The sequence below is a fragment of the Staurois parvus genome, unplaced genomic scaffold (assembly GCF_062004578.1).
Source record: "Staurois parvus isolate SC_StPar_1 unplaced genomic scaffold, SC_StPar_1.0 ptg002753l, whole genome shotgun sequence".
NCBI lineage: Eukaryota > Metazoa > Chordata > Amphibia > Anura > Ranidae > Staurois > Staurois parvus.
Genome location: NW_028320549.1, coordinates 3508795 through 3536681, shown reverse-complemented (window position 1 = coordinate 3536681; position 27887 = coordinate 3508795). Strand labels below are relative to the sequence as shown.

The window sequence follows — 27887 nt, the reverse complement described above, 5'->3', positions numbered from 1 at the left end:
ATCCTAAGACCCAAAGAAGGGTCCCGATGCCTGCATCCTCAGACCCAATGTGGGTCCCGATGCCTGCATCCTCAGACCCAATGTGGGTCCCGATGCCTGCATCCTCAGACCCAATGTGGGTCCCGATGCCTGCATCCTCAGACCCAATGTGGGTCCCGATGCCTGCATCCTCAGACCCAATGTGGGTCCCGATGCCTGCATCCTCAGACCCAATGTGGGTCCCGATGCCTGCATCCTCAGACCCAATGTGGGTCCCGATGCCTGCATCCTCAGACCCAATGTGGGTCCCGATGCCTGCATCCTCAGACCCAATGTGGGTCCCGATGCCTGCATCCTCAGACCCAATGTGGGTCCCGATGCCTGCATCCTCAGACCCAATGTGGGTCCCGATGCCTGCATCCTCAGACCCAATGTGGGTCCCGATGCCTGCATCCTCAGACCCAATGTGGGTCCCGATGCCTGCATCCTCAGACCCAATGTGGGTCCCGATGCCTGCACCCCCAGAATCCTAGAACAGTCCCGATGTCTGCACTCTCAGACCCAAAGAAAGGTCCCAATGCCTGCACCCTCAGACCCCTAGAAGAGTCACGATGCCTGCACCCTAGGACCCCTAGAAAGGTCCCGTAGCCTGCACCCTCAGACCCAAAGAAGGGTCCCGAAGCCTGCACCCTCAGACCCAAAGAAGGGTCCCGATGCCTACACGCTAAGACCCAAGGAAAGGTACCAAAGCCTGCACCATCAGACCCCTAGAAGGTTCCCGATGCCTGCACCCTCAGACCCCACGTGGGTCCCGATGCCTGCATCCTCAGACCCAATGTGGGTCCCGATGCCTGCACCCCCAGAATCCTAGAACAGTCCCGATGTCTGCACTCTCAGACCCAAAGAAAGGTCCCAATGCCTGCATCCTCAGACCCCACGTGGGTCCCAATGCCTGCACCCTCAGACCCAAAGAAGAGTCACGATGCCTGCACCCTAGGACCCCTAGAAAGGTCCCGTAGCCTGCACCCTCAGACCCAAAGAAGGGTCCCGAAGCCTGCACCCTCAGACCCAAAGAAGGGTCCAGATGCCTACACGCTAAGACCCAAGGAAAGGTACCAAAGCCTGCACCATCAGACCCCTAGAAGGTTCCCGATGCCTGCACCCTCAGACCCCACGTGGGTCCCAATGCCTGCACCCTAAGACCCCATGTGGGTCCCGATGTCTGCACACCCAGAACCCTAGAAAGGTCTCAATGCCTGCACCCTCAGACCATTAGAAGGGTCCGGATGCCTGCACCCTCAGACCACTAGAAGGGTACCAATGCTTGCACTTTCAGACGCCTAGAAGGGTCCCGATGCCTGCACCCTCAGATCCCTAGAAGGGTCCTGATGCCTGCACCCTCAGACCCCACATGGGACCCGATACCTGCACCCACAGACCCAAAGGAGGGTCTCAAAGCCTGCACCCCCAGAACCCTAGAAGGGTCTCGAAGCCTGCACCCTCAGAACCCTAGAAGGGTCCTGATGCCTGCACCCTCAGACTCCTCTTGGGTCCCGATGCCTACACCCTCAGACCCCTAGTAGGGTCCCGATGCCTACACCCCCAGACCCTACGTGGGATCCGATGCCTGCACCCTAAGACCCCTAGAAGAGTCCCAATGCCTGCACCCTCAGAGTTCTAGAAGGGTCCCAATGCCAGCACCCTCAGACCGTACGTGGATCCCGATGCCTGCACCCTCAGACCCCTAGAAGGGTTCTGATGCCTGCACCCTCAGACCCCTAGAAGGGTCTCGATGCCTGCACCCTCAGACCCAAAGAAGGATCCCGAAGCCTGCACCCTCAGATCCCACATGGGTCCTGATGCCTGCACCCTCAGACCCAAAGAAGGGTCCCGATGCCAGCATCCTCAGACCCCACATGGGTCCAGATGCCTGCACCATAAGACCCAAAGAAGGGTCCCGATATATGCACCCTAAGAGCCAAAGAAGGGACCCGATGCCTGCAAAATCAGACCCAAAGAAGGGTCCCAATACCTGCATCCTCAGACCCAATGTTGGTCCCGATGCCTGTACCCCCAGAACCCTAGAAGGGTCCCGATGCCTGCACCCTCAGACCACTAGAAGGGTCCCTAGGCCTGCACCCTCAGACCCCTAGAAGGGTCCCAATGCCTGCACTCTAAGACACAAAGAAGGGTCCCGATGCCTGCCCTCTCAGACCCAAAGAAGGGTCCCAATGCCTACACCTTCAGACCAAAAGAAGGGTCCCGAGAGAGCTCTGTGCGATGCCTGCACGCTCAGGCCCCGAGAGGGGTCTGTGCGATGACGGCACCCACTGGCCCCGAGAGGGGTCTGTGCGATGCCTGCACTCTCAGGCCCCGAGAGGGGTCTGTGCGACGCCCGCACGCTCAGGCCCCGAGAGGGGTCTGTGCGATGACGGCACCCACTGGCCCAGAGAGGGGTCTGTGCAATGCCTGCCCCCTCAGGCCCCAAGAGGGGTCTGTGCGATGCCTGCACGCTCATGCCTTGGGTAGAGAACGCACACACCATCCTACCTGCGCTGCCATTCACTGGGTCCCGGCTGGCACTTGGTGATCACCGCAAAAGGTGAGAGGTGAGAGATCTGTGTGTAAACAACATAGATCTTTCTCCTGTCAGCATGGACATGAAGCATGTTCCCCTAGTGAAACAGCACAGTGCAGGAGCAACAGGATACAACTGATTGGCCCAGATGTTAGCCCCTTCCTGCCCAGTGTCATTATCACAATGTCAGCGCTTTTTATTACCACCGATCACAGTGTTGGTATCTCTGGGTTTGTCAGTGGCCATTAGTTCCCACCCAGCGTCAGAATGCCCACCGCAGTTCCGCTAGAAGTTGCTGATCGCTGCAATTACTAGTATAAAAAAAAAATAATAATTCCAGTATCTGTACTGCCATTTGCTATAACTTTCATGTAAACCAATACATTTACACCTAGTGGGATTTTATAGCAAAACACATGCAGCAGAATATTTTTTGGCCTAAATGTATGAAATTTGACTTTTTACATTTTTTTTATTGAATGTATTTTATAGCAAAAAGTCAAAAAAAAAAATTTCCCCAAAATTGACGGTCTGCTTTGTTTATAGCACTGATTACAGGGAAATGCAATTGCTGGCGTAGCGGCAAGATGAGTCCCAATGAAGATGTGTCTCCGAGCGAGCGTCGGCTATTGATCTGCGGCATCAGCTTCAGCGGTGCGTGTACTCAGCAGTGCAGCCTAAAAGGGGTTAACTATGGCAGTTCTGTGCTATGGATGGCGATCGGCTACTTCTGCAGAAAACATTGACATGGGGATACTCACCTCTGCCACTACAAACAGGTTTTTTTTTAATTCTTTTATTTAAAAGTTCATAAAAGCAACACATGTTACAGTCACAGCGTTTAGAAACAAAAGGTGTTTCAAAAAAAGGTACAGAACATTTCCAACAATTCAATTGTTACAAAAATAAACAGCATCAAATACACATTAACATATTCCCTCCCACCCCTTCATTAGCATTTGACATCACACCCACCCCCAAAATATTTACATATGCAAATACAAAGAAAAGGACATCAAAACACCCCAGCAACCCCTTTATTAGCATATCCCCACCCCCACCAAAATCCATAAGTGGAAATACAGAAAAGCCACAAACAGAACAATAATATCCCCCTTCCCGCCATCGTTCTATCTACAAGAGAAGAACAAAATGTTAGCACATCAAGATATTGAAGACATCATTTGCATCATTTCTAGATCCGTTAGGAGTTCACTCATGAAAGAAGCATCACAAGTACTGCTCATGTCACAGCCCACTGTTTCCATTGGGATAACTGCCATACAGCATTGGCCCTGTAATGCCCCATCCGTCTGCAGTCCCAATACGCATAAAAGTAGAGCCTTCCACGAACCATGGCCACACATTCTCTCACTTCCACAACTTCCTTCCTAAAAACCAAAATATTCCTTACATCCCACACACTCTCCTTCACACAGTTCACTAACAACCACAACACTCTAGCTTCCTCCCTCGCCAACTTGCATGTACCAAACACCACCATCTCATACGTCAGTTTTTTTAACCCCGTCAAACCCTCCACCATCCTCCACAAGCTTTTCCACACTTCTCTTACAAAACCACATTCCCACAACAGATGATACACATTTTCATTCATCCCACACCCCACTCTCGGACACACCTCGCTATCAACCATCCTCCTTCTTCTCTGAAAAACCCTCGTCGGCAGGCACCCGTGTACCACCATCCACGCCACATCCTTCTGCCGATTCACCAAATCTCTGCTACCCACTCTCTTCCAAACATTCTCGCACTCTACTTCACTTAAACCCCCGATCAACTCCATATCCTCCCTACTGTCCATAAGCCCCATCACTTTCTTACCTTCACACCACACTTCCTTACTTATTCCCTCCAACCCATATTTCCTCAAGCCCCTCTCAATCCTACCGTAAAACCAAGGACCGTTAAAGCACACAGGCTTTCGCAAATCACACTCACCCAATTTACACCTTCTCAGCACACTTCCCCCTACATATCGCAGCATACTTCCAGCCACACTCTCCCTTTTAGCCATTTTCACACACCATCCAATATATTTCATCACCAAAAACCTCTCAACATTCACCATCCCCTTACCTCCATTCAATACCATCTTCACCACCTTCTCTCTTTTCAATTTTTCCATTTTGGATGACCAAAAAAAGGTAAAACAGGTTTTAATAATCTTCTTCAGCACCCTATCTGGTGCTGGAAACACTAAATACAAAAACAACAGGATAGGCATAATCACAGACTTTATTATCAAAACCTTCCCCTCCAGGGACAATGTCCTCAGGGACCAAAAAGACACCTTCCTCTGCACTCTCACTCGCACATCTTCCCAACTCTCCAATCCAAACAAGTCATGACTAAATTTCACACCCAACACCCTCACTCCACCTACACACTCCTTCCACCCCCACTGCCTCCCATCCCTCCATTCTCCAAAAAACTTACACACGCTTTTCCCTTCATTAACACTAAACCCACTAGCCATACAAAACACATTCAGCAATAGTTTCACTCTCCTCAATCCTTCCCCACTCTTACAAATCACCGTAACATCATCCATATATCCAATCACGCTAAGAAACTTTCCCCCACTCCCAGGCACTTCTATCCCCCTCACCAATTTATCCCTCCCCAACATTCTCAACAGAGGCTCTATCGCACATACAAACAAAACCGGAGACAATGGGCACCCTTGTCTCACGCCTGTCTTAATATTTACTTCCCCAGTCAACCATCCATTCACCAAAACCCTCCCCCGCATCCCGGCATACACACACTTAATCCACCCAATCATCCTGTCAGGCACCCCCATCTCTTTCAAAACTCTAAACATATACACATGCACCACACGATCATAAGCTTTCTCAAAGTCTACTGTCAAAACCGCCATCTTCTGCTTCCTCTCCTTACACCACCACAACCCATCCCTTAAACAAACCAAACTCTCAGTTATACTCCTCCCAGGAACCGCACATACCTGTTCCTCACCCACCAATCCATCCACCACCTGCCTCAGTCTATCAGCCATCATCTTAGTGAGAATCTTATAATCTGTGTTTAAAAGCGAAATTGGCCTCCAGTTCTTTAAATCACATTTGTCCCCTTTCTTGTAAAGCAACACAATCACACTCTCCCCCATTGAACTTGCCAACTTTCCATCTTCCAGTACCTTCTTACAGACCTCAAAAACATCCTTACCAATCGTATCCCAAAAAGCAACATAAAAATCCACCGGTAGCCCATCACTCCCCGGTGATTTACCTTTTTTTAAACTCCTTACACACCTCTCAACTTCTTCCATGCTCATATCCTCCTCTAAACATTCCCTCTCCTCCACCCCCATCCGTGCCTTGATTTCATCCAGCACCTCCCTCTCAACCCTCTCATCCCTCCCCCCTCCAACATACAATCCAGTATAAAAGTCTTCCACCACTTTTCTCACACTCTCATTCCCACTCACCATGTTCCCGTCCTTGTCCAGCACATTTTTCAAGTCCATTCTTCCATCAAACACCTTTTTGAAGAAAAAACTCGAACAAGTCTCATCTTTCTCACGGACCACCATCCTTGCCTGTATTAACAAATTCTTCCCTCTCTTCTGCATACATTCGTTCACTTTTGCTCTAGCTTCTACCAACACGTTCTCCACCTCCTCCCCCAACTTTCTCAACTCTTCCAAATATACCAGTCTCTTCTGCCATCCTTCATATATTTCTCTCTCTCTCCTTGCTCTCTCACACCCTTTCCTAATAAAAAACACTTTCGTACAGCCTTTCACCCACTCCCACCATTCAACCACATTCTCAAAGTCACCCACCCTCCTTTTTAATTTCTCAAAAGTACACACATACTCCTTCCTCACCTCCTCATCTTCCAACAAACTCACATTCAATTTCCACACCCCTCTCCCAAACACACTCCCACCAACAATACTCACCATACATCCAATCCATCCATGGTCCGTGAAAGGCTCCCTTCTGACTGAGAAATCCTCCACCTTCAGATTCCTAGAAGCAAAGATAAAATCAATTCTAGATTCCACATTCCCATTACCACTGTAAAACGTAGAACCACCTTCCCTTCCTACATCCACCAATTTAAACAATTCCACCATATCCCTTAATGCTTTCCCGGACTTATCCACCCCCCCCCACCCCCTCCACCACCCCTCCCACTCCTATCCCCATCCCTAGTGATACAGTTAAAATCCCCCATCAAAAACGTAGGTTCCCTTCCCCCAACATACAATTTTAACTTTTCAAGCAAGGTAACTCTTTCTTGCCTATTGGTAGATAAATAAACGCAAAATAATTTAAAAACCACCCCACCCTCCTCAAAATAAACCAACACCGCCCTTCCCCTTTCAATGTGCACCACCCTAGTAACCTTAAATCTATTCCCCTTAAACAGCACAGCCACCCCCCGATTCCTCTCCCCACATAAAGACCATACAGCCTGGCCTTTCTCCCATTTGGCAGTTATTGGTTCCTCCTCCAGGTTACAGTCCTGGACGCATAAAACATCCCATGTGCTAGCTTCAAACAGCTTAAAAATTGCTGCCCTTCTCCATGCAGATCTCAGGCTGCGAACATTTAGAGAAGCTACACCAAACTTCATAAGAAAACCTCAAAAAAGGAGGGGGTGAAACAAACCATAAACCAAGGTGCTAAGTCTCACCACCCTTCTTCCCCCTCCCCCGGGACCGCCCTCTTGAGGCCTTTTTGGCTTTAGGGGAAACCTCCCTTCCAACTCCCTTCATTCTACCCCCAGACGTTCTTGGTTGGCCCCCCTGGTATCCCATAACAGCCTGCAGATCCTCCACTCGGCCAGAGCTAGCAAAAGACTTTATAGAGCTGTCCGATTCCTCAATTGAGTCAACAAGAGAGGCTGTGCTCTCAGATTCCTCAATGTTACCAGTAGGAGAGAGGGCCTCAGGGCTTCCCATTTTCCGCTTCAGGGAGCCCAAAGTTTGGTCCATAGCCTCCTCCACCTCCTCCTCAAGCACACTGCTAGGACCAGCACCTGCTTCTACAGTATCCTCCTTCAAGCACTCCCCCTCAGCCAGCATGGTCTCGGGAACACCTCCACTTGAGGAGACCCTACTCACCCCAGCCTCATCAGGGACCACTTCGGGGTCTATAGACTCTGGCACCTCTTCCACCATGGCAGCAAGGGCCTGCCCCAAGGCCTCCAGGGGGTCGCTACTGACGCCCCTGCTCCCCGCCACCTCTGCATAGGAGGCCGGTTTCTCCGGAGGAACAACATTTGCATCTGCTCCGCCCCCTCGGGTGCTATTTTGACCCAGCGCCACATTTGCCGCACCCTGCCGGTGCACCGAGGGACACTGCCTCGCCAAGTGATCCGACTCCCCACAAATGTGGCATCTCCGCCCCTCTGGACAGTCTGCAGTCGTGTGAGTGTGCATGTAGCAGTTCCGACACACCGTTCCCACCTCACATCGCTCCTTAGTATGGCCAAATCGATAACAAAACCTGCAGAACACCGGCTGTCCAGGATACCAAAGGTAGCCTCTGTTAGATCCTATCGAGAACGTCTGGGGAGGATGCAAAGTCCCGCCAATACCCCCAACATCTGGCTTAAATCTCACCCAAAATTTCCTATGACCATTAAAGGTTCCAAAAATGTTAGTCTGGTTCACCCCCTCAGACACCATTTCGCAATAGCGGAGCAAAAAGGCCCTAATTTCCTCGTTTCGAGCGAAAGGGTTATACATATGTACATGCAGTGGCACCCTCTGACGATCTTCTCTGCACAAAAATGTCACGTCCTTCAAAACCGGGTCCCCCGCTTTCTCCGCCTGCCGCAACCAGCACGTCTGCATGTCAGCCTTGGAGGAGAAAGTCACATCATAGCAGCCACTTGACGGGAAACACTGCACACAAAAAATGGTATCTCGTGCCATACCCAGGACCTCTTCCACCACCGTTTTCTGCACAAAGTGCAGTCCAACCTCCGCCCTTCTAGCCTCACCTATAACCAGCCGCACTGTGTTAGGCACATCAGGCGCTACCGCAGCCATCCTGTGACCATTTCACCACACTCAATCCACACGGGGAGAGTGGGTGTAGGGATCGCAACCCGTTGCCTGGGGACTAAGCCTCCGGCCAATAGCAGCAAGGGGGGGCCCTCCGAAAAGGGACGCTCCCCCCAAGGCCGACCGTCGGGTACCCCAGGCACCTTCTGACCAAGGATCAAGGAGCCGAAACTACACTTGATCTTGGCCAGCACCATAAGACCCAAAGAAGGGACCCGATATATGCACCCTAAGAACAAAAAAAGGGTCCCGATGCCTGCATCCTCAGACCCAAAGAAGGGTCCCAATACCTTCACCCTCAGACCAAAAGAAGGGTCCCGATGCCTGCACCCTCAGACCTAATGTGGATCCTGATTCCTGCAACCCCAGAACCCTAGAAAAGTCCCGATGTAGGAACCCTCAGACCCCTAGAAGGGTCCTGATGCCTGCACCCTGAGACCCCAGGTGGGTCCCGATGCCTGCACACTCAGACCTCTGGAAAGGTCCCAAATCCTCACCCTCAGACCCAAAGAAGGATCCAGATGCCTGCACCCTCAGACCCAAAGAAGGGTCCCGATGCCTGCACCCTCAGACCCAAAGAAGGGTCCCGATGCCTGCACCCTCAGACCCAAAGAAGGGTCCAAATGCCTGCACCCTCAGACCCAAAGAAGGGTCCAAATGCCTGCACCCTCAGACCCAAAGAAGGGTCCAAATGCCTGCACTCTGAACCCAAAGAATGGTCCCAATGCCTGCACCCTAAGACCAAAAGAAGGGTCCCGATGCCTGCACCCTAAGACCCAAAGAAAGGTTCCGATGCCTACACCCTCAGACCGCTGGAAAGGTTCCGATGCCTGCACCCTAAGACCCAAAGAAGGGTACCGATGCTTGCACCCTCAGACCCAAAGAAGGGTCCCAATACCTGCAGCCTAAGACCCAAAGAAGGGTCCCAATTCCAGCACCCTCAGACCCCTAGCATGGTCCCAATGCCTACACCCCAAGACCCTACGTGGATGTCTATGGCTGCACCCTCAGACCCCACGTGGGTTTGAATGCCTTCAACCTCAGACCCCATGTAGGTCTCGAAGCCTGCACCCCCAGAACCCTAGAAGGGTGTCGAAGCAATCACCCTAAGACCACTAGAAGGGTGCCAATGCCAGTACCCTCAGACCGTACGTGGATCCCGATGCCTGCACCCTCAGACCCCTAGAATGGTCTCGATGCCTGCACCATGAGACCCCACATGGGTCCTGATGCCTGCACCCTCACACCCAAAGAAGGGTCCCGATGCCACCATCCTCAGACCCCACATGGGTCCAGATGCCTGCACCAAAAGACCCAAAGAAGGGTCCCGATATCTGCACCCTCAGAACCAAAGAAAGGACCCGATGCCTGCATCCTCAGACCCAAAGAAGGGTCCCAATGCCTGCATATTCAGACCCAAAGAAGGGACTCGATGCCAACACCCTGAGACCCCAAAAAGGGTCCTGATGCCTGAACCATCAGACCCCACATGGGTCCAGATACCTGCACCATAAGACCCAAAGAAGGGTCCTGATATCTGCACCCTCAGAACCAAAGAAGGGTCTCGATGCCTGCACCCTCAGACCCCACGTGGGTCCCAATGCCTGCACCCCTAGAAAGGTCTCGATGCCTGCACCCTCAGACCACTAGAAAGGTACCAATGCCTGCACCTTCAGACCCCTAGAAGGGTCCCGATGCCTGCACCCTCAAACCCCTAGAAGGGTCCCGATGCCTGCACCCTCAGACCCCTAGAAGGGTCCTGATGCCTTCACCATCAGACCCCACATGGGTCCTGATGCCTGCACCCTCAGACCCCAATGGGTCCAGATGCCTGCACCATCAGACCCCAATGGGTCCAGATGCCTGCACCATAAGACCCAAAGAAGGGTCCCGATATATGCACCCTAAGAACCAAAAAAGGGTCGCGATGCCTGCATCCCCAGACCCAAAGAAGGGTCCCAATACCTGCACCCTCAGACCCCACGTGGGTCCCGATGCCTGCACCCTCAGACCCAAAGAAGGGTCCCAATGCCTGCACCCTCAGACCAAAAGAAGGCTCCCAATGCCTGCACCCTCAGACCAAAAGAAGGCTCCCAATGCCTGCACCCTCAGACGCAAAGATGGGTCCCAATGCCTGCACCCTCAGACCCAAAGAAGGGTACCGATGCCTGCACCCTAAGACCCAAAGAAGGGTCCAAATACCTGCACTCTAAGACCAAAAGAAGGGTCCCGATTCCTGCACCCTAAGACCCCTAGCAGGGTCCCGATGCTTACACCCCCAGATTCCATGTGCATCTCGATGCCTGCACCCTCAGACCCCTAGAGGGGTCCCAATGCCTGCACCCTCAGACCCAAAGAAGGGTCCCGATGCCTGCACCCTCGGACCCAAAGAAGGCTCCCGATGCCTGCACCCTCAGACGCAAAGATGGGTCCCAATACCTGCACCCTCAGACCTAAATGAGGGTCAAAATACCTGCACCCTAAGAACCAAAGAAGGGTCTTGATGCCTGCACCCTCAGACCCCAAGAAGGATCCCGAAGCCTGCACCCTCAGATCCCAAAAAGGGTCGTGATGCCTGCACCCTCAGACCCAAAGAAGGGTCCCGATGCCAGCATTCTCAGACCCCACATGGGTCAAGATGCCTGCACCATAAGACCCAAAGAAGGGTCCCGATATATGTACCCTAAGAACCAAAAAAGGGACCTGATGCCTGCATAATCAGACCCAAAGAAGGGTCCCAATGCCTGCATCCTCAGACCCAATGTGCATCCCGATGCCTTCACCCCCAGAACCCTAGAAGAGTCCCGATGCCTGCACCCTTAGACTCATCATGGGTCCCGATGCTTCAACCTCAGACCCCTAGAAGGGTCCCAATGCCTGCACCCTAAGACCTCTAGCAGGATCCCAATTCCTACACCCCCAAACCCCACGTGGGTACCGATGCCTGCACCCACAGACCCCTAGCAGGGTCCTAATGCCTACTTCCCAAGACCCAACGTGGGTACCGATGCCTGCACCCTCAGACCCCTAGAAGGGTACCAATGCCTGCACCCTCAGACCCCTAGCAGGGTCCTAATGCCTACATCCCAAGACCCAACGTGGGTACCGATGCCTGCACCCTCAGACCCCTAGAAGGGTCCCGATGCCTGCACCCTCAGACCCCTAGAAGGAACCTGAATCCTGCACTCTCAGACTCCACGTGTGTCCCGATGCCTGCATCCTCAGACCACTAGAAGGGTCTCGATGCCTGCACCCTCAGACCCAAAGAAAGGTCCCGATGCCTGCACCCTCAGACCCAAAGAAGGGTCTGGATGCCTGCACTCTCAGAGCCAAAGAAGGGTCCCGATGCCTGCACCCTAAGACCCAAGGAAGGGTACCGATACTTGCATCCTCAGACTCATAGAAGGGTCACAATGCCTGCACCTTCAGACGCCATGTGGGTCATAATGCGTGCACCCACAGACCCCTAGAAGGGTCCTGATGCCTGCACCCCCGAGACTTAAAAATGGTCCCTATACATGCACCCTAAGACCACTAAAAGGGTACCGATGCCTGCACCCTATGACTCTTCGTGGGTCCTAATGCATGCACCCTCGGACCCCTAGAAGGGTCCCGATGACTGCACCCTCAGACCCAAAGAAGGGTAACGATGCTTGCACCCTCAGACCCAAAGAAGGGTCCTAATACCTGCAGCCTCAGACCCAAAGAAGGGTCCTAATACCTGCAGCCTCAGACCCAAAGAAGGGTCCTAATACCTGCAGCCTCAGACCCAAAGAAGGGTCCCAATTCCTGCACCCTCAGACCCCTAGCATGTTCCCGATGTCTACACCCCCAGACCCCACGTGGATCTCTATGGCTGCACCCTCAGACCCCACGTGGGTCCCAATGCCTTCACCCTCAGACCCCATGTGGGTCTCGAAGCCTGCACCCCCAGAACCCTAGAAGGGTCTCGAAGCCAGCACCCCCAGAACCCTAGAAGGGTCCTGATGCCTGCACCCCAAGACCCCACGTGGGTTCCGATGCCTGCACCCCAAGACCCCTAGAAAAGTCCCAATGCCTGCACCCTCAGATTCCTAGAAAGGTCCAAATGCTAGCACCCTCAGTCCGTACGTGGATCCCGATGCCTGCACCCTCAGACCCCTAAAAGGGTCCCGATGGCTGCACCCAAAGACCCAAAGAAGGGTCCCGATGGCTGCACCCAAAGACCCAAAGAAGGGTCCCGATGGCTGCACCCAAAGACCCAAAGAAGGGTCCCGATGGCTGCACCCAAAGACCCAAAGAAGGGTCCCGATGGCTGCACCCAAAGACCCAAAGAAGGGTCCCGATGGCTGCACCCAAAGACCCAAAGAAGGGTCCCGATGGCTGCACCCAAAGACCCAAAGAAGGGTCCCGATGGCTGCACCCAAAGACCCAAAGAAGGGTCCCGATGGCTGCACCCAAAGACCCAAAGAAGGGTCCCGATGGCTGCACCCAAAGACCCAAAGAAGGGTCCCGATGGCTGCACCCAAAGACCCAAAGAAGGGTCCCGATGGCTGCACCCAAAGACCCAAAGAAGGGTCCCGATGGCTGCACCCAAAGACCCAAAGAAGGGTCCCGATGGCTGCACCCAAAGACCCAAAGAAGGGTCCCGATGGCTGCACCCAAAGACCCAAAGAAGGGTCCCGATGGCTGCACCCAAAGACCCAAAGAAGGGTCCCGATGGCTGCACCCAAAGACCCAAAGAAGGGTCCCGATGGCTGCACCCAAAGACCCAAAGAAGGGTCCCGATGGCTGCACCCAAAGACCCAAAGAAGGGTCCCGATGGCTGCACCCAAAGACCCAAAGAGGGGTCCCGATGGCTGCACCCAAAGACCCAAAGAGGGGTCCCGATGGCTGCACCCAAAGACCCAAAGAGGGGTCCCGATGGCTGCACCCAAAGACCCAAAGAGGGGTCCCGATGGCTGCACCCAAAGACCCAAAGAGGGGTCCCGATGGCTGCACCCAAAGACCCAAAGAGGGGTCCCGATGGCTGCACCCAAAGACCCAAAGAGGGGTCCCGATGGCTGCACCCAAAGACCCAAAGAAGGGTCCCGATGGCTGCACCCAAAGACCCAAAGAAGGGTCCCGATGGCTGCACCCAAAGACCCAAAGAAGGGTCCCGATGGCTGCACCCAAAGACCCAAAGAAGGGTCCCGATGGCTGCACCCAAAGACCCAAAGAAGGGTCCCGATGGCTGCACCCAAAGACCCAAAGAAGGGTCCCGATGGCTGCACCCAAAGACCCAAAGAAGGGTCCCGATGGCTGCACCCAAAGACCCAAAGAAGGGTCCCGATGGCTGCACCCAAAGACCCAAAGAAGGGTCCCGATGGCTGCACCCAAAGACCCAAAGAAGGGTCCCGATGGCTGCACCCAAAGACCCAAAGAAGGGTCCCGATGGCTGCACCCAAAGACCCAAAGAAGGGTCCCGATGGCTGCACCCAAAGACCCAAAGAAGGGTCCCGATGGCTGCACCCAAAGACCCAAAGAAGGGTCCCGATGGCTGCACCCAAAGACCCAAAGAAGGGTCCCGATGGCTGCACCCAAAGACCCAAAGAAGGGTCCCGATGGCTGCACCCAAAGACCCAAAGAAGGGTCCCGATGGCTGCACCCAAAGACCCAAAGAAGGGTCCCGATGGCTGCACCCAAAGACCCAAAGAAGGGTCCCGATGGCTGCACCCAAAGACCCAAAGAAGGGTCCCGATGGCTGCACCCAAAGACCCAAAGAAGGGTCCCGATGGCTGCACCCAAAGACCCAAAGAAGGGTCCCGATGGCTGCACCCAAAGACCCAAAGAAGGGTCCCGATGGCTGCACCCAAAGACCCAAAGAAGGGTCCCGATGGCTGCACCCAAAGACCCAAAGAAGGGTCCCGATGGCTGCACCCAAAGACCCAAAGAAGGGTCCCGATGGCTGCACCCAAAGACCCAAAGAAGGGTCCCGATGGCTGCACCCAAAGACCCAAAGAAGGGTCCCGATGGCTGCACCCAAAGACCCAAAGAAGGGTCCCGATGGCTGCACCCAAAGACCCAAAGAAGGGTCCCGATGGCTGCACCCAAAGACCCAAAGAAGGGTCCCGATGGCTGCACCCTAAGACCCAAAGAAAGGTTCCGATGCCTACACCCTCAGACCGCTGGAAAGGTCCCGATGCCTACACCCTCAGACCGCTGGAAAGGTCCCGATGCCTACACCCTCAGACCGCTGGAAAGGTCCCGATGCCTACACCCTCAGACCGCTGGAAAGGTCCCGATGCCTACACCCTCAGACCGCTGGAAAGGTCCCGATGCCTACACCCTCAGACCGCTGGAAAGGTCCCGATGCCTACACCCTCAGACCGCTGGAAAGGTCCCGATGCCTACACCCTCAGACCGCTGGAAAGGTCCCGATGCCTACACCCTCAGACCGCTGGAAAGGTCCCGATGCCTACACCCTCAGACCGCTGGAAAGGTCCCGATGCCTACACCCTCAGACCGCTGGAAAGGTCCCGATGCCTACACCCTCAGACCGCTGGAAAGGTCCCGATGCCTACACCCTCAGACCGCTGGAAAGGTCCCGATGCCTACACCCTCAGACCGCTGGAAAGGTCCCGATGCCTACACCCTCAGACCGCTGGAAAGGTCCCGATGCCTACACCCTCAGACCGCTGGAAAGGTCCCGATGCCTACACCCTCAGACCGCTGGAAAGGTCCCGATGCCTACACCCTCAGACCGCTGGAAAGGTCCCGATGCCTACACCCTCAGACCGCTGGAAAGGTCCCGATGCCTACACCCTCAGACCCCCATGGGTCCAGATGCTTGCACCATAAGACCCACAGAATGGTCCAGATATATAGAACCCTAAGAACCAAATAAGGGTCACAATGCCTGCATCCTCAGACCCAAAGAAGGGTCCCAATACCTGCACCCTCAGACCCCACGTGGGTCCTGATGCCTGCACTCGTAGACCCAAAGAAGGGTACCGATGCCTGCACCCTAAAACCCAAAGAAGGGTCCCGATCCTGCACCCTCAGACCCCAAGCAGGGTCCCGATGCCTACTCCCCCATACTCCATGTGGATATCGATGCCTGCACCCTCAGACCCCTAGAAGGGTCCAGATGCCTGCACCCTCAGACCCAAAGAAAGGTCCCGATGCCTGCACCCTCAAACCCAAAGAAGGGTCCCGATGCCTGCACCCTCAGACGCAAAGATGGGTCCCAATGCTTGCACCCCAAGACCCAAATGAGGTCAAAATACCTGCACCCTAAGAACCAAAGAAGTGTCTTGATGCCTGCACCCTCAGACCCCAAGAAGGATCCCGAAGCCTGCACCCTCAGATCCCAAAAATGGTCCCGATGCCTGCACCCTCACACCCAAAGAAGGGTCCCGATGCCAGCATCCTCAGACCCCACATGGGTCCAGATGCCTGCACCATAAGACCCAAAGAAGGGTCCCGATATATGCACCCTAAGAACCAAAGAAGGGTCCCGATACCTGCACCCTCAGACCCAATGTGGGTCCCGATGCCTGCGCCCTCAGACCCAAAGAAGGGTCCCGATGCCTGCACCCTCAGACCCAATGTGGGTCCCGATGCCTGCAATCCCAGAACCCTAGAAAAGTACCGATGCAAGCACCCTCAGACCCCTAGAAGGGTCCCGACGCCTGCAACCTCAGACCCCACGTGGGTACCGATTCCTGCACCCTCAGAGCCATGGAAAGGTCCCGATCCCTCACCCTAAGACCCAAAGAAGGTTCCCGATGCCTGCATCATCAGACCCAAATGAGGGTCCAAATACCTGCACCCTCAGACCCAAAGAAGGGTTCCGAAGCATGCACCCTCAATCCCAAATGAGGGTTCAAAATGCCTGCATCCTCAGACCCAATGTGGGGTCCCGATGCCTGCATCCTCAGACCCAATGTGGGGTCCCGATGCCTGCATCCGCAGACCCAATGTGGGGTCCCGATGCCTGCATCCGCAGACCCAATGTGGGGTCCCGATGCCTGCATCCTCAGACCCAATGTGGGGTCCCGATGCCTGCATCCTCAGACCCAATGTGGGGTCCCGATGCCTGCATCCTCAGACCCAATGTGGGGTCCCGATGCCTGCATCCTCAGACCCAATGTGGGGTCCCGATGCCTGCATCCTCAGACCCAATGTGGGGTCCCGATGCCTGCATCCTCAGACCCAATGTGGGGTCCCGATGCCTGCATCCTCAGACCCAATGTGGGGTCCCGATGCCTGCATCCTCAGACCCAATGTGGGGTCCCGATGCCTGCATCCTCAGACCCAATGTGGGGTCCCGATGCCTGCATCCTCAGACCCAATGTGGGGTCCCGATGCCTGCATCCTCAGACCCAATGTGGGGTCCCGATGCCTGCATCCTCAGACCCAATGTGGGGTCCCGATGCCTGCATCCTCAGACCCAATGTGGGGTCCCGATGCCTGCATCCTCAGACCCAATGTGGGGTCCCGATGCCTGCATCCTCAGACCCAATGTGGGGTCCCGATGCCTGCATCCTCAGACCCAATGTGGGGTCCCGATGCCTGCATCCTCAGACCCAATGTGGGGTCCCGATGCCTGCATCCTCAGACCCAATGTGGGGTCCCGATGCCTGCATCCTCAGACCCAATGTGGGGTCCCGATGCCTGCATCCTCAGACCCAATGTGGGGTCCCGATGCCTGCATCCTCAGACCCAATGTGGGGTCCCGATGCCTGCATCCTCAGACCCAATGTGGGGTCCCGATGCCTGCATCCTCAGACCCAATGTGGGGTCCCGATGCCTGCATCCTCAGACCCAATGTGGGGTCCCGATGCCTGCATCCTCAGACCCAATGTGGGGTCCCGATGCCTGCATCCTCAGACCCAATGTGGGGTCCCGATGCCTGCATCCTCAGACCCAATGTGGGGTCCCGATGCCTGCATCCTCAGACCCAATGTGGGGTCCCGATGCCTGCATCCTCAGACCCAATGTGGGGTCCCGATGCCTGCATCCTCAGACCCAATGTGGGGTCCCGATGCCTGCATCCTCAGACCCAATGTGGGGTCCCGATGCCTGCATCCTCAGACCCAATGTGGGGTCCCGATGCCTGCATCCTCAGACCCAATGTGGGGTCCCGATGCCTGCATCCTCAGACCCAATGTGGGGTCCCGATGCCTGCATCCTCAGACCCAATGTGGGGTCCCGATGCCTGCATCCTCAGACCCAATGTGGGGTCCCGATGCCTGCATCCTCAGACCCAATGTGGGGTCCCGATGCCTGCATCCTCAGACCCAATGTGGGGTCCCGATGCCTGCATCCTCAGACCCAATGTGGGGTCCCGATGCCTGCATCCTCAGACCCAATGTGGGGTCCCGATGCCTGCATCCTCAGACCCAATGTGGGGTCCCGATGCCTGCATCCTCAGACCCAATGTGGGGTCCCGATGCCTGCATCCTCAGACCCAATGTGGGGTCCCGATGCCTGCATCCTCAGACCCAATGTGGGGTCCCGATGCCTGCATCCTCAGACCCAATGTGGGGTCCCGATGCCTGCATCCTCAGACCCAATGTGGGGTCCCGATGCCTGCATCCTCAGACCCAATGTGGGGTCCCGATGCCTGCATCCTCAGACCCAATGTGGGGTCCCGATGCCTGCATCCTCAGACCCAATGTGGGGTCCCGATGCCTGCATCCTCAGACCCAATGTGGGGTCCCGATGCCTGCATCCTCAGACCCAATGTGGGGTCCCGATGCCTGCATCCTCAGACCCAATGTGGGGTCCCGATGCCTGCATCCTCAGACCCAATGTGGGGTCCCGATGCCTGCATCCTCAGACCCAATGTGGGTCCCGATGCCTGCACCCCCAGAATCCTAGAACAGTCCCGATGTATGCACTCTCAGACCCAAAGAAAGGACCCAATGCCTGCATCCTCAGACCCCACGTGGGTCCCAATGCCTGCACCCTCAGACCCCTAGAAGAGTCACGATGCCTGCACCCTAGGACCCCTAGAAAGGTCCCGTAGCCTGCACCCTCAGACCCAAAGAAGGGTCCCGAAGCCTGCACCCTCAGACCCAAAGAAGGGTCCCGAAGCCTGCACCCTCAGACCCCTAGAAGGGTCCCGATGCCTGCACCCTCAGACCCCTAGAAGGGTCCCGATGCCTGCACCCTCAGACCCCTAGAAGGGTCCCGATGCCTGCACCCTCAGACCCCTAGAAGGGTCCCGATGCCTGCACCCTAAGACCCAAAGAAGGGTCCCGATGCCTGCACCCTAAGACCCAAAGAAGGGTCCCGATGCCTGCACCCTAAGACCCAAAGAAGGGTCCCGATGGCTGCACCCTAAGACCCAAAGAAGGGTCCCGATGGCTGCACCCTAAGACCCAAAGAAGGGTCCCGATGGCTGCACCCTAAGACCCAAAGAAGGGTCCCGATGGCTGCACCCTAAGACCCAAAGAAGGGTCCCGATGGCTGCACCCTAAGACCCAAAGAAGGGTCCCGATGGCTGCACCCTAAGACCCAAAGAAGGGTCCCGATGGCTGCACCCTAAGACCCAAAGAAGGGTCCCGATGGCTGCACCCTAAGACCCAAAGAAGGGTCCCGATGGCTGCACCCTAAGACCCAAAGAAAGGTTCCGATGCCTACACCCTCAGACCGCTGGAAAGGTCCCGATGCCTACACCCTCAGACCGCTGGAAAGGTCCCGATGCCTACACCCTCAGACCGCTGGAAAGGTCCCGATGCCTACACCCTCAGACCGCTGGAAAGGTCCCGATGCCTACACCCTCAGACCGCTGGAAAGGTCCCGATGCCTACACCCTCAGACCGCTGGAAAGGGCCCGATGCCTACACCCTCAGACCGCTGGAAAGGGCCCGATGCCTACACCCTCAGACCCAAATAAGGGGCCCGATGCCTGCACCCTCAGACCCAAATAAGGGTACCGATGCTTGCACCCTCAGACCCAAAGAAGGGTCCCAATACCTGCAGCCTAAGACCCAAAGAAGGGTCCCAATTCCTGTACCCTCAGACCCCTAGCGGTCCCGATGCCTACACCCCCAGACCCCATGTGGATCTCTATGGCTGCACCCTCAGACCCCACGTGGGTTCCAATGCCTTCAACCTCAGACCCTATGTGGGTCTCGAAGCCTGCACCCCCAGAACCCTAGAAGGGTCTCGAAGACTGCACCCTCAGACCACTAGAAAAATCCCGATGTCTGCACCCTCAGACTCCTCTTGGGTCCCGATGCCTACACCCCCAGACCCTACGTGGGTTCCGATGCCTGCACCCTCAGACCCCTAGAAGAGTCCCAATGCCTGCACCCTCAGATTTCTAGAAGGGTCCCAAAGCCAGCACTCTCAGACCGTACGTGGATCCCAATGCCTGCACCCTCAGACCCTTATAAGGGTTCTGATGCCTGCACCCTCAGACCCCTAGAAGGGTCACGATGCCTGCACCCTCAGACCCCTAGAAGGGTCACGATGCCTGCACCCTCAGACCCCTAGAAGGGTCACGATGCCTGCACCCTCAGACCCCTAGAAGGGTCTCGATGCCTGCACCATCAGACCACACGTGGGTTCTGATTCCTGCACCCTCAGACCCAATGTGGGTCCTGATTCCTGCACCTTCAGACCCCACATGGGTCAAGATGCCTGCACCATAAGACCCAAAGAAGGGTCCCGAGATCTGCACCCTCAGAACCAAAGAAGGGTCTCGATGCCTGCACCCTCAGAACCCTAGAAGGGTCCCAAAGCCTGCACCCTCAGACCCCTAGAACGGTCCTGATGCCTGCCCCCTCAGACCCCTAGAAGGGTCCTGATGCCTGCACCATCAGACCCCACTTGGGTCCTGATGCCTGCACCATCAGACCCCACTTGGGTCCTGATGCCTGCACCATCAGACCCCACTTGGGTCCTGATGCCTGCACCCTCAGACCCCCATGGGTCCAGATGCTTGCACCATAAGACCCACAGAAGGGTCCAGATATATAGAACCCTAAGAACCAAATAAGGGTCACAATGCCTGCATCCTCAGACCCAAAGAAGGGTCCCAATACCTGCACCCTCAGACCCCACGTGGGTCCTGATGCCTGCACTCGTAGACCCAAAGAAGGGTCCCGATGCCTGCACCCTAAAACCCAAAGAAGGGTCCCGATCCTGCACCCTCAGACCCCAAGCAGGGTCCCGATGCCTACTCCCCCATACTCCATGTGGATATCGATGCCTGCACCCTCAGACCCCTAGAAGGGTCCAGATGCCTGCACCCTCAGACCCAAAGAAAGGTCCCGATGCCTGCACCCTCAAACCCAAAGAAGGGTCCCGATGCCTGCACCCTCAGACGCAAAGATGGGTCCCAATGCTTGCACCCTAAGACCCAAATGAGGTCAAAATACCTGCACCCTAAGAACCAAAGAAGTGTCTTGATGCCTGCACCCTCAGACCCCAAGAAGGATCCCGAAGCCTGCACCCTCAGATCCCAAAAATGGTCCTGATGCCTGCACCCTCACACCCAAAGAAGGGTCCCGATGCCAGCATCCTCAGACCCCACATGGGTCCAGATGCCTGCACCATAAGACCCAAAGAAGGGTCCCGATATATGCACCCTAAGAACCAAAGAAGGGACCTGATGCCTGAATAATCAGACCCAAAGAAGGGGCCCGATGCCTGCACCCCCAGAACCCTAGAAGAGTCCAGATGCCTGCACCCTTAGAATCCTCATGGGTACCGATACCTGCACCCTCAGAACCCTAGAAGGGTCCCAATGCCTGCACCCTAAGACCCCTAGCAGGGTCCTAATGCCTAGATCCCCAGACCCAACGTGGGAACCGATGCCTGCACCCTATGACCCCTAGAAGGGTCCCAATGCCTGCACCCTAGGACCCCTAGAAGGGTCCCGTAGCCTGCACCCTCAGACCCAAAGCAGGATCTCGATGCCTGCACCCTCAGACCCAAAGAAGGGTCCCGATGCCTGCACCCTCAGACCCAAAGATGGGTCCCGATGCCTGCACCCTCAGACCCAAAGATGGGTCCCGATGTCTGCACCCTCAGACCCAAAGATGGGTCCCGATGTCTGCACCCTCAGACCCAAAGATGGGTCCCGATGTCTGCACCCTCAGACCCAAAGATGGGTCCCGATGTCTGCACCCTCAGACCCCACGTGGGTCCCAATGCCTGCACGCTAAGACCCAAGGAAGGGTACCGATGCCTGCACCCTCAGACCCCTAGATGGGTCCCGATGCCTGCACCCTCAGACTCCATGTGGGTCCCAATGCCTGCACACCCAGAACCCTAGAAAGGTCTCGATGCCTGCACCCTCAGACCACTAGAAGGATCCTGATGCCTGCACCCTCAGACCACTAGAAGGGTACCAATGCCTGCACCCTCAGACCACTAGAAGGGTACCAATGCCTGCACCCTCAGACCACTAGAAGGGTCTCAATGCCTGCACCATCAGACCCCTATAAGGGTCCTCATGCCTGCACTCTCAAACCCCTAGAAGGGTCCTGATGCCTGCACCATCAGACCAGACATGGGTCCAGATGCCTGCACCATAAAGAAGGGTCCCGATATATGCACCCTAAGAACCAAAGAAGGTCCCAATACCTGCACCCTCAGACCCAATGTGGGTCCTGATGCCTGCGCCCTCAGACCCAAAGAAGGGTCCCGATGCCTGCACCCTCAGACCCAATGTGGGTCCCGATGCCTGCAATCCCAGAACCCTAGAAAAGTACCGATGCAAGCACCCTCAGACCCCTAGAAGGGTCCCGACGCCTGCAACCTCAGACCCCACGTGGGTACCGATTCCTGCACCCTCAGAGCCATGGAAAGGTCCCGATCCCTCACCCTAAGACCCAAAGAAGGTTCCCGATGCCTGCATCATCAGACCCAAATGAGGGTCCAAAATACCTGCACCCTCAATCCCAAATGAGGGTTCAAAATACCTGCACCCTCAGATCCCAAAAAGGGTCCCGATGCCTGCACCATCAGACCCCACATGGGACCTGATGCCTGCACCACATGACCCAAAGAAGGGTCCCGATGCCAGCATCCTCAGACCCCACATGGGTCCAGATGCCTGCACCAAAAGAAGGGACCCGATGCCTGCATCCTAAGACCCAAAGAAGGGTCCCGATGCCTGCATCCTCAGACCCAATGTGGGTCCCGATGCCTGCATCCTCAGACCCAATGTGGGTCCCGATGCCTGCATCCTCAGACCCAATGTGGGTCCCGATGCCTGCATCCTCAGACCCAATGTGGGTCCCGATGCCTGCATCCTCAGACCCAATGTGGGTCCCGATGCCTGCATCCTCAGACCCAATGTGGGTCCCGATGCCTGCATCCTCAGACCCAATGTGGGTCCCGATGCCTGCATCCTCAGACCCAATGTGGGTCCCGATGCCTGCATCCTCAGACCCAATGTGGGTCCCGATGCCTGCATCCTCAGACCCAATGTGGGTCCCGATGCCTGCATCCTCAGACCCAATGTGGGTCCCGATGCCTGCATCCTCAGACCCAATGTGGGTCCCGATGCCTGCATCCTCAGACCCAATGTGGGTCCCGATGCCTGCATCCTCAGACCCAATGTGGGTCCCGATGCCTGCATCCTCAGACCCAATGTGGGTCCCGATGCCTGCATCCTCAGACCCAATGTGGGTCCCGATGCCTGCATCCTCAGACCCAATGTGGGTCCCGATGCCTGCATCCTCAGACCCAATGTGGGTCCCGATGCCTGCACCCCCAGAATCCTAGAACAGTCCCGATGTCTGCACTCTCAGACCCAAAGAAAGGTCCCAATGCCTGCACCCTCAGACCCCTAGAAGAGTCACGATGCCTGCACCCTAGGACCCCTAGAAAGGTCCCGTAGCCTGCACCCTCAGACCCAAAGAAGGGTCCCGAAGCCTGCACCCTCAGACCCAAAGAAGGGTCCCGATGCCTACACGCTAAGACCCAAGGAAAGGTACCAAAGCCTGCACCATCAGACCCCTAGAAGGTTCCCGATGCCTGCACCCTCAGACCCCACGTGGGTCCCGATGCCTGCATCCTCAGACCCAATGTGGGTCCCGATGCCTGCACCCACAGAATCCTAGAACAGTCCCGATGTCTGCACTCTCAGACCCAAAGAAAGGTCCCAATGCCTGCATCCTCAGACCCCACGTGGGTCCCAATGCCTGCACCCTCAGACCCAAAGAAGAGTCACGATGCCTGCACCCTAGGACCCCTAGAAAGGTCCCGTAGCCTGCACCCTCAGACCCAAAGAAGGGTCCCGAAGCCTGCACCCTCAGACCCAAAGAAGGGTCCAGATGCCTACACGCTAAGACCCAAGGAAAGGTACCAAAGCCTGCACCATCAGACCCCTAGAAGGTTCCCGATGCCTGCACCCTCAGACCCCACGTGGGTCCCAATGCCTGCACCCTAAGACCCCATGTGGGTCCCGATGTCTGCACACCCAGAACCCTAGAAAGGTCTCAATGCCTGCACCCTCAGACCATTAGAAGGGTCCGGATGCCTGCACCCTCAGACCACTAGAAGGGTACCAATGCTTGCACTTTCAGACGCCTAGAAGGGTCCCGATGCCTGCACCCTCAGATCCCTAGAAGGGTCCTGATGCCTGCACCCTCAGACCCCACATGGGACCCGATACCTGCACCCACAGACCCAAAGGAGGGTCTCAAAGCCTGCACCTCCAGAACCCTAGAAGGGTCTCGAAGCCTGCACCCTCAGAACCCTAGAAGGGTCCTGATGCCTGCACCCTCAGACTCCTCTTGGGTCCCGATGCCTACACCCTCAGACCCCTAGTAGGGTCCCGATGCCTACACCCCCAGACCCTACGTGGGATCCGATGCCTGCACCCTAAGACCCCTAGAAGAGTCCCAATGCCTGCACCCTCAGAGTTCTAGAAGGGTCCCAATGCCAGCACCCTCAGACCGTACGTGGATCCCGATGCCTGCACCCTCAGACCCCTAGAAGGGTTCTGATGCCTGCACCCTCAGACCCCTAGAAGGGTCTCGATGCCTGCACCCTCAGACCCCTAGAAGGGTCTCGATGCCTGCACCCTCAGACCCCTAGAAGGGTCTCGATGCCTGCACCCTCAGATCCCACATGGGTCCTGATGCCTGCACCCTCAGACCCAAAGAAGGGTCCCGATGCCAGCATCCTCAGACCCCACATGGGTCCAGATGCCTGCACCATAAGACCCAAAGAAGGGTCCCGATATATGCACCCTAAGAGCCAAAGAAGGGACCCGATGCCTGCAAAATCAGACCCAAAGAAGGGTCCCAATACCTGCATCCTCAGACCCAATGTTGGTCCCGATGCCTGTACCCCCAGAACCCTAGAAGGGTCCCGATGCCTGCACCCTCAGACCACTAGAAGGGTCCCTAGGCCTGCACCCTCAGACCCCTAGAAGGGTCCCAATGCCTGCACTCTAAGACACAAAGAAGGGTCCCGATGCCTGCCCTCTCAGACCCAAAGAAGGGTCCCAATGCCTACACCTTCAGACCAAAAGAAGGGTCCCGAGAGAGCTCTGTGCGATGCCTGCACGCTCAGGCCCCGAGAGGGGTCTGTGCGATGACGGCACCCACTGGCCCCGAGAGGGGTCTGTGCGATGCCTGCACTCTCAGGCCCCGAGAGGGGTCTGTGCGACGCCCGCACGCTCAGGCCCCGAGAGGGGTCTGTGCGATGACGGCACCCACTGGCCCAGAGAGGGGTCTGTGCAATGCCTGCCCCCTCAGGCCCCAAGAGGGGTCTGTGCGATGCCTGCACGCTCATGCCTTGGGTAGAGAACGCACACACCATCCTACCTGCGCTGCCATTCACTGGGTCCCGGCTGGCACTTGGTGATCACCGCTAAAGGTGAGAGGGGAGAGATCTGTGTGTAAACAACATAGATCTTTCTCCTGTCAGCATGGACATGAAGCATGTTCCCCTAGTGAAACAGCACAGTGCAGGAGCAACAGGATACAACTGATTGGCCCAGATGTTAGCCCCTTCCTGCCCAGTGTCATTATCACAATGTCAGCGCTTTTTATTACCACCGATCACAGTGTTGGTATCTCTGGGTTTGTCAGTGGCCATTAGTTCCCACCCAGCGTCAGAATGCCCACCGCAGTTCCGCTAGAAGTTGCTGATCGCTGCAATTACTAGTATAAAAAAAAAATAATTCCAGTATCTGTACTGCCATTTGCTATAACTTTCATGTAAACCAATACATTTACACCTAGTGGGATTTTATAGCAAAACACATGCAGCAGAATATTTTTTGGCCTAAATGTATGAAATTTGACTTTTTACATTTTTTTTATTGAATGTATTTTATAGCAAAAAGTCAAAAAAAAAAATTTCCCCAAAATTGACGGTCGGCTTTGTTTATAGCACTGATTACAGGGAAATGCAATTGCTGGCGTAGCGGCAAGATGAGTCCCAATGAAGATGTGTCTCCGAGCGAGCGTCGGCTATTGATCTGCGGCATCAGCTTCAGCGGTGCGTGTACTCAGCAGTGCAGCCTAAAAGGGGTTAACTATGGCAGTTCTGTGCTATGGATGGCGATCGGCTACTTCTGCAGAAAACAGTGACATGGGGATACTCACCTCTGCCACTACAAACAGGTGCCTGAGCGCCGCCATGGTGGAAACCGAGGTGACCGGGAAGTAGAAAGGAGGGCAGCCTATCACATCTGTTTATGGAGCTGAAAGCCACGCCCCCTAAAATGTTCAATGGGAGGACATAGGGATGCCGCCCTAAGGCTTTGCCGCACCGCCCCCATGCACTGCTGCCACGCCCCCGTTTTCTGATTGGTAGTCTCCGCCCATCTCATTTACATAAATGTCGCAAAGGATTGTGGGTATGCCGGTGTATGATCCGGGGGTGAAGGCTGAGCGGTTGTGTGTCATGTATGAGTATGGTATTCGGTGTAGGAGGTATACATCTACACATACATCAGAGCAGACATGTCTAGGAATAAAGGGAATGAGATTGATGGGCTCTCAGCTCTCCGTGAGCTGAACCTCACAGATTGTGGAGCACTATATAAAGAGTCGGAACACTATAGAATTAAGGTGAGGAGAGAGTCTCTACTAGGTTCCGTACATATGTCATTCCCACTTGCAGATGTGGGGGGTCATTCTGTCTACTCTGTCTGCTGAGGGGTCTTGAGCAAAAAGCCAATCACCACACGTATAAAATTGAGGAGTGCGGCTAGCCAGGTTCGCCCTCCCAGTCTGATCCTGCCCATTGGGTGGTGTGGCATATGTCAGCATAAGGAACTTGGTAGAGAGGGGCCTAGGATGTCTCTCCTCACCATATGTTTTATGTTGCCACGGTATGTGAGCGTGCTAAACGACCCAATTCAGAGTACTCTCTCCTCCTCTCCGCCACGGCCCGCGGGGGCGCTACACGACCCAATTAAGACCACTTGGGGGGGGAGGCAGAGGCATGGGGGGACAGTGACATGGGGAGGACAGTGGCATTGGTGGGAGCGATGACATGTGGGGGGGGTCAGTGACATGGGGGGCCATAACATGGGGGTGGGGCAGTGACATGGGTGGGCATGACATGTGGATGACAGTGACATGTGGGGGGGGCAGTAACGTGAGGGGGGAATGACATGGGGTGGACAGTGACATGTGGGGGGAGGAGAGGGGGGCGTGACATGAGGAGGAAAGTGATATGGGGAGGACAGTGACACGAGAGTGGGAAGTGACATGGGGAGGACAGTGACATGTGCGGGGGGTCAGTGACATAGGGGGGCCGTGACATGGGGAGGCCACTGATGTGGGGGGGTTCAATGACATAGGGGGGCATAACATGTGGGGGTGCAGTGACATGTGGGGATATGACAGGTCACTGCCCCCCCAATGTCACTGTCCTCCCCATGTCACTGCCCCCCAAATGTTACTGTCCTCCCCATGTGAGGCCCCCCATGTCACTGCCCCCTTTATGTCACTGTACTCTCCATGTCAGTGCCCCCACTCATGTCACTGTCCTCCCCATGTCACTGCTCCCCCCTCACGTTACTGTCCTCCCCATGTCACTGTCCTCCCTATGTCAGTGCCCCCCATGTCACTGTCCTCCCCATGTCATGTCCCCCCTCCAATGTCACTGCCCCCCCACATGTCACTGTCCTCCCCATGTCATGCCCCCCCCCCATGTCACTGTCCTCCCCATGTCAGTGCCCCCCCATGTCATGGCCAACCCCAATGCCACTGTTCTCCCCATATCACTGCCCCCCCCCAATGTCACTGTCCTCCCCCAGTCATGGCCCACCCCAATGCTACTGTCCTCCCCATATCACTGTCCCCC

At 55.7% G+C, this 27887-nt stretch overlaps 1 pseudogene across 1 annotated transcript in view; it reads right to left on the bottom strand.

Moving 5' to 3' along the window:
• LOC149429322 (putative proline--tRNA ligase, mitochondrial) overlaps positions 1-26265 on the bottom strand; it is a 72573-nt pseudogene extending 46308 nt beyond the window's left edge. Inside the window, exon 1 of the transcript XR_016310498.1 lies at positions 26177-26265. The product of XR_016310498.1 is annotated as a putative proline--tRNA ligase, mitochondrial (transcript). The remainder of the gene's footprint in view (positions 1-26176) is intronic.
• Positions 26266-27887: the final 1622 nt, after the last annotated feature.